This window comes from Cryptomeria japonica, chromosome 7, assembly GCF_030272615.1.
Source record: "Cryptomeria japonica chromosome 7, Sugi_1.0, whole genome shotgun sequence".
NCBI lineage: Eukaryota > Viridiplantae > Streptophyta > Pinopsida > Cupressales > Cupressaceae > Cryptomeria > Cryptomeria japonica.
Window position 1 is genome coordinate 670,251,132 of NC_081411.1, and position 7,661 is coordinate 670,258,792.

The window sequence follows — 7,661 nt, forward strand, 5'->3', positions numbered from 1 at the left end:
TGGACATGAAATTAAATGATGAAACTAAACAATTAATTGCAAAATTTTGGCATGATAACACTAGAGTTTCATCAAATGCTAGAGATGTTTTAAAGTTAAGGGTGGGATCAAAACTTCATGATCCTCATCCAAAACATCTTCTTGACATGACTCAAACTGAATTCTTTAAAAAATTTAGTGATGAATCCGTGTTAATGAATTTACGAATTAGTCAAAGATCATCTGAAAAATACTAACCCTGGTATGTTAAAATCAATAAACAAAGAATATCTTGTTGTTGTAAAACTCATGTTCAGTTTCATTACTTTTATGATGTTTTTCGATATATACGTTCTATGTTGCATGGTAATGATCTTGTCCAGGATTGTGGTGTTTATGTTCCACCTGAAACTATAAAAGATTTTATTGGAAGTTTATTTTGTAAACCACCTAATGAACAATTATTTCTTTCCAGTTTAGGCATTTATGGCCTTTGCAATTTATGTGGGAACTATTCTTTGATAGGTGAATGTTTGCATGAACATGTTTCATCTGAGTTTGGACAAAAAGTGGTTGATGTTAGGAGATTTAAAAATATAGAATTGATTACAAAACATAATAGTGTGAATGCATTTATCAGTGAGTTCAAAAGTCATATTGTTCCAAAATATGTGAAACATTCCCAACATGCTTGATGGCTTGATGGATAGTTTCGCATATGCAAGAACACATTTCCAGTTGGAATAATAGTATCAGTTGTGGATTTTGCAGAAAATTATACTCTAAAACCATAAGAGGAAACTCAATCACAATACTACAACTCATTGCAAGTGGCCATATTTGTGCATATTATATATAGACATGACCATGACAGTACAAAAGATAGCAATTATTTTTTGAAGGAGTATCATTTCTATGTTAGTGATAATCAATTACACTCTTTAGAGTTTGTTCAGCATTGCTTCGAGGTATTTCATGATAATATTAAGGAAAGAGAAATTGACATGAAACAACATATGATATGGTCAGGTAACTACACTGGACAATTAAAAAATGCAAGAATGTTTTATTGGCTATGCAAAGTTCACAAGATAACCAATTTCCAACATTTATGGAGTTTTTTTGAAGTGGGACATGGTAAGGGGGAACATGATGGAGCTGGTGCCTATGTAAAAAGAGCTCTTGCTAGAGAATAATTGAAATTCAAGGATGCAACAAAATTCAGAGATGCTCGTGCAGTTGTAGATTGGTGCAATTCAAAGTTGTCAAAAGGATCAACTGAAAACTCTGCAATTCAACGTTTCTTCTGGTTGATAGAGGAAGATAGTATTCCTATTCGACATGATTGTAATACCATCATTGGATCAGCTAAATGGCATTCATTTAAGAGCTCTAATTCAAACACATGGACTATATTCACAAGGCAGCTTGCTTGCTTTTGTCAGTTTTGTGTTTCCGGAGATTGGGAATTTTGTGAGAATAAAGAATGGGTTGAAGAATGGCAACAAAGATCATTAACACCCATAGATGCAAATGATCTGCATGAAAGAACTCATGAAGATATGGATCAGATGTTTGCATCAAATGACTATGATCACATTTCAGATCTTATACAACAAGCTAAAATTGTTTTTGAAATTTGTTTTGATTTATTAAGTAGTACATATTTATGAAATCTTATAGTGTATATTTTTGTTTTTATTCTCATTAATTATTAAAATAAAATTGTTTTGTGCACAGGACATGTCTATGTTGTTGTTGCACTAGAGGACAATGAAGAGGGAGCAGAGTATTGGTTGGCTCGATGTGTAGAGCCAAAATGTAGAGCCAAAATGTAGTACCCCTGCCGTAATCAATCTCTAACCTTGGTTTAATCTTGATTAGTTTATCGTAATATTATGTTATAGTCAGATGTTGATTTTACGCATAGCTATTGATGTGATTTTCTCACTAGTTGTATGCAAGTTATTCAGTGTTCCTATTTCGTGATATTAGTATCGGACTAACGCTTTCATTAAATTTTAATTATGGATCCATGTATGATCTTGGTTGCAGGAAATTTCAGGTACAATGTCGCAGGAGTGCGAGGTTCGTCTTCACTTGGATTGCAGGTTTGAGTGTACCTCTTGTAATCCTTAGAGTTGGATTAGGTGGTCGTAAGACCCTAGTTGACCTTAGTCGTGCTCCAGTGAGCATCGCCAGTCGTCGTCGGTAATCCCTTCTTGTTTGGGTTTGCGAGTCGTCTGTTTGGTTGACCTTCTCGATTTGCGTGCCTGGTGTGTTTGGTTATTTGATTAATCAGTCCTTAGTAATTATCTTGTTAAAATATGCGTTTGTGCATTGAAGATTAATGGGCTAGATTAATCGGATTTTCATTATGCGATTTTCGTTGATATTGGATTGCTTATTTTAAATTGGGAGTAAATTCGATTAAATGTCTGATTTTGAATATTTAATGCATTTTATATATGCTGTTGAAAAAGAAAGTCTTGTATTTTATCGCCATAGAGTTAATTGTGTTCTGTTGGCTTATTTGATTTGAAAGGTTAAATTTAATTAAAGAAGAAAATCGATTTTGGAATTGATAAAGCAAGTTATTTGTTGTTATTATTAGAAAAGGGTTAAATTTTGTGAATTATTTGTAAATAAGAATTTTAAATTCCAAAAAGGGAATTTTTGGGTCAACTCTTCCATATAACCCAAATTTGGGAAATTTGGGGAGGAATGGACATTTTTGGAGGAATTTTGGTTGAAAGAAAATTTTGGAGTTGAATTTGGGGGTTTTTGGAGAGGAGGCAGTTTTGCTGGATCTCGCAGGATTGGGCTCTCCTTCAGCTACTCCAGGATTGCGTGTTAAGGTAGGATCCAACTCTCAATTTTAGTTTCTGTTTGAAATGGAAATGGGGGTTTTATCTTGGTTTTAAATTCTCCATCGAATGCCATGTTTATGAACTGATTTAGTAAATTAACCAGCTTGGCTGGAAGTGATTTTGAGGTGCTGTTAATTCCTCTTTGTTTTTGGGCGTTTGAAACCCTTGGGTGTTTGTAAAGAATGCGAAAACCCAACATGAAAACGTGATATCAATCTCAATTTGTTTAAACCGAATGTATAGTAAATCAAAATTTCATTATAAATCTTTGTGATGGGCGTTTGTGTTTATTGAAATCGAACTGTGCATTTTATATAGCAAATTTATTAAAAGGACCAAGCTGTGCGTTTCATGTTTTGCCGAACTGGGTGAAATTGTTTTTGTTCGAAACCCTTGGTTGGGGCGGAGGGTGGGGAGCGGAGCTCCACCCGCTCCTCCTCCCCTCTCCCCGCTCGGTTTCCCTTTCCCCAGGCTTCCCCATGCATGGCTCTTTCCTCCCGCTCACGGTGTTGGTTGCTGTGGCTGCGGCCCACGGCGGTGGCTGCAGGGGCCGCGGTGGCCGCAGGGCGCCGTGGCACCTGTGGGCACCACCGTGGCGCCGCCCACGAAGCTTCTCCCAGGCGCGGCGGCTAGGGCACGGCCCGCCCCCACCTGTGTGTTTAAATGCTTTTCCATTTAAAAAAAAAAAAAATAGAAAAGAACATAGTTTTCTTTTCAATGCGTTTTGTTTAACGTAGTTTTTTTAAATCGTTTTTTTTATGTTTTTTCTTTTAGTATTTAAAAAAAGAAAAAAATGCATATGATATTTTATATCATTCTAATGAAAGTTATTTTAATATTAAGTGTTATTTAGCTTCCTAATTATGAATGAGGTAGCATTAATCTTGAAAGGTTGATTGGATATTGATTAACCTTATAAAGGAGTTTTTAGGCTAATTGTTATTCAACGTCATTTTGTGACGTATGCCCTCTTCCTAATTGAGTTTTACAACTGTTATTTCGCAATTGAATATTGTTGTTTTTATTCTTATCATTTGAGGAATTGAAAAGTAGTGAAATATTTATCGTTGGGCACTAGAAATTTAAACGATATACTTTGCAAATGATTATCTCCTTTTAGATTCTCCTTCTATATTTTTATATTCCGTGATCCGTATTATGCATCTGGGACTGAAAATATGAAACTGTAGAGGTCGGTTTTAGACCAGTATGTTAATGATGTTTTGTTGAAGATTAAATATCTTATTGATTTGTTTAAAACTCATTATGGCTTAATTTGCCTGTTCGATGCTTTGAACCTTAAGAGTTAGAAAACCAAGAACAACTTATCCCTAATTGAGGTAGATAACTGTAATCTGTTTTAGATCATGTAGAAAATTTGATCAATTTTAATGTTTTAATCAATTTGAGGAAATATTGTCTTTTCTGATTATTGCCTTGCGAGTTTAATTTTTGTATTCGCCTTTAATTATGAAATGGCATGTTTGCTTTGTCTAGTAGGACCCTGTCGTATGGATTGACGTGGTGTACCTGATTTAGTCCTCTGTTCCGAGTTGACTGTTGTATTGTGATGTTGTCATAGTTGGTCGTATCCTCCTTGTGTGTGAGTCGAATGATGATTCGTGGTTGACCTTAGTTGTCAGGTCTCTAGTTAGAGAACCGTCAGTAAGTGTTCACCTTTGAGTCGTTTTTGACCTGATGATTGTTCTCTCTTCTTGAACTTCGTTTGTCTGACCATGTGTATTCCCTGGTCTTGAGTTCATCTGACTATAGTCTAGTGTCGTATGGGAAAGTGGCTTTCGATTGGGGGCCGCGCCCAAAGTGGCTACTGGGTTACCCATCGAAAGTGAGTCTAATAAGTGATAACCTAACAGTAGATTAGAATGTAATCTCTAAATAAGATAATGTGCCTCACACATGGGACGAGTGCTATCATAGATTCAACATGCTGTGAGAAGGCCTGAAATGGCAAACCATCTTCCTTGTCTTCGCGAGAGGATGTGTGGGTCCACATGAGACTTGGATGGGCCAGAAGCTCAGATTAGGTTGCCAGGGGGACCTAGTGTATGGGGCCGGGACCTATGAAGACTTGCCATGGTATCCATACCAGGTTGTGTGATGACACTTGTCCCTACGTTCGCTAGTGTGTTGTCATTTTGTCCTGTTAAGAGTACCTTTGTGGGTCATCCTTTTGTCTCTACCCTTGTGAGTGTCAGTTTCATGTTAGACCTTGGGTGGTGATGGCTCAGCCTTGTGGATGCTCTTCTGGACTTATGTTTTTAGCTTTGATTATGTTCAGCTGGATCCTGTTCTTTTCAGGGATCGGTTATGTATTAATGGACCAATGTGGTCGTTGTATATTGTTTATGTATCGCCTCGATGGCCGGATTGTAATGGTGTAACCTCTTGTATTCTAAACCTTTATTAATTATCAGAGGGGTCTTGCAGTTGAGCAGACCCGGAGATGTAGCCCTTTAGGGGTGAACTCCGAGATCATTATGGTGTTATGTGATGTATTCTCTTATGTTTCCTTTATTCAGCTTTATCATGTATGATTAGCTTATGTTAGAATGGTTAAGTGGATAATGGGAATTAACTATAAATGCTTATATTCAGTTCTTCCTTGAATGCCATGTTGATCGAAAGCGTAAGTGTTTTAGATGTGATTTATCGTAGATGCTAGTATGCAATCGTCTTTTAAAATGCAATAAGTTGGAATATAAAAGAATGTAACTTGGAGTAATGAATTATACTCAGTTGTTGTTAAGGAATTTAAATATGCTTGGAAGGATCTCTTATGTTATGATGAAATCCTAGTGTATTAGAATGTTAGATGTATGGTTTGTAATTTTAAATGAAAAGCTCGAATGAAGATTATGAATGGATCTTAATGGGTGAATCTTTGTTGTGATTTATATTTCCCTCCTTTGAAAGAAAATTATCCTGATTATGAATTATCTCGTTATTAAGATAGTTAGCTTATTGGATTAATTGTGTGAGTTAAGTGAATTTTGATATTTAAGTAATCTCGTTGGGAAACTCTTTAGGAGTTAGTTGATGTCTCCCGCTATGTAATCTGAATCTTTGATATCTTGTTGCATCTTATGTGTTGTAACTTTTAAAAAAAAAAAAATTGCACTCTATTCTTGTGTTATGGCTTAATCCCTTCGGGGTTTCCTGGTGGGGCATTACATTTGGTATCAGAGCCCATGTTGCAAACATTGGGATCTCTGGTGTCGCGTGTGCCCTCTATTTGTGTGAGGTGTATCGACCTTGTGTGTATGCTTGTCCTCTTTTGCATGTGAGTGATTGAGCAGACCTTAGCTGGTGTGTAACATGTGTGTTCACACCTTGTTTTCGCCTTCTTGATGTTGGTGTCTGAGTGCTTCTATGTGCATTGTTGCTATTGATGTCTTGTTCTACGATTACTCTTATCTTGAAAGAGAGTCGTATGTACCCTCCATTATTGAGTGTTGTACTCTTTAGACTAATCCATTTGGATTGGTCCGTGCTTGTCTTGAATCTGAAAGTGCGTATTGTGTTTGTTTAAAGATTATGTTATAGCTTAATGTTGTCCACTTGAAGGACTTGTATGGCAATTATTGAATGCTTATTTTGTAGAAGATTAAATGATCAGCACCATTCCTCTCTTCTTTTTGGAAATTAAAATGATTAGGATATGAGTAATTATCTTTGATTCAAGTTTCCTTGTTTGCAAGAGAGAAAAAAGCGTGTGACTTCTTGAACCCTTGAGTGAGCCTTATGATGCTTATGTTTTTAGATTATTAAAAGGGCTATGGGTTTAAAATTTATTTTGGGTGAATGGGAGAAAACTGCATGTGTATGTTTAAAGAATTCTCCATGTGTATGTTGTAGGAGTAGCATGATTAAATTCTACCTTAGTAAGGTGCATTTTTATGCGAATAGATGAATTATGTGAAACTGCTTGGTTTGTAGAAGTGTTAAAAAGAGCACGTTATTGTAGCTTCGAGAGAATATTAATGTGTGTTCCGAAAGATTGTTTTATGTGTTTCATTAAACCAGTTTGATTGAAGACTTATTTTAGCAAATGCTCCATTGAACTCGCTTTGGGTATATGTAATTCCCTTAATGTGTGTAGAAAGTGCGAATGGAAAAGCTTGTTTGATGTGCATGCATTATTATGTTTTAATTGGGTAATAGCTCTTGCTTACCTTTGATCATAATGTGATCTTCTCTAATAGGTTGAAATTATGACATGTGTCTATATTGTATTATTATTAAGTGAGTGTTCTTAAGAGGTCTTGCATTATCGAAAAGATTGCCTCTATTGATCTCTGTTTTGTTTGGAAAACTAGAACCTCTTGTTGCAACCATAATTATTGGAAATGTTTTTGTTCGGCTGATTGTCATCCTTCTAAACGGTAGCGAAATGAAAACCGTGTATTTAATGATAGGCTTATAGTGAGAAATTTTATAATATAGCGTGATCTGTTGATCTTGCATTTTTGTAAGAAATAGTTTGGTTATCAAACTCTCTTTCCCTTCTCTTTGCCTAATCATAAGAATTTTAGAAATGGTATTAAAAGATGCATTGATTTAAATAGAATGCTTATAAAACATGGGAAATTGTGTGTTTGCTTTTTGACTTCATAGTGATAGATGAAAGTCTTAAGCTTTAGAAATGAATTTGCTTAGCTAGTAATTTAATTATGAATGCTTAGTAAGATTCAAGAGAGCTATAGGAATGATGTTATTTCCTTATGTAATTGTGAATTGTTAATAATTTCAGTACTTGAATCTAGAGTAAACGTGATTCAGTTATTTATATAG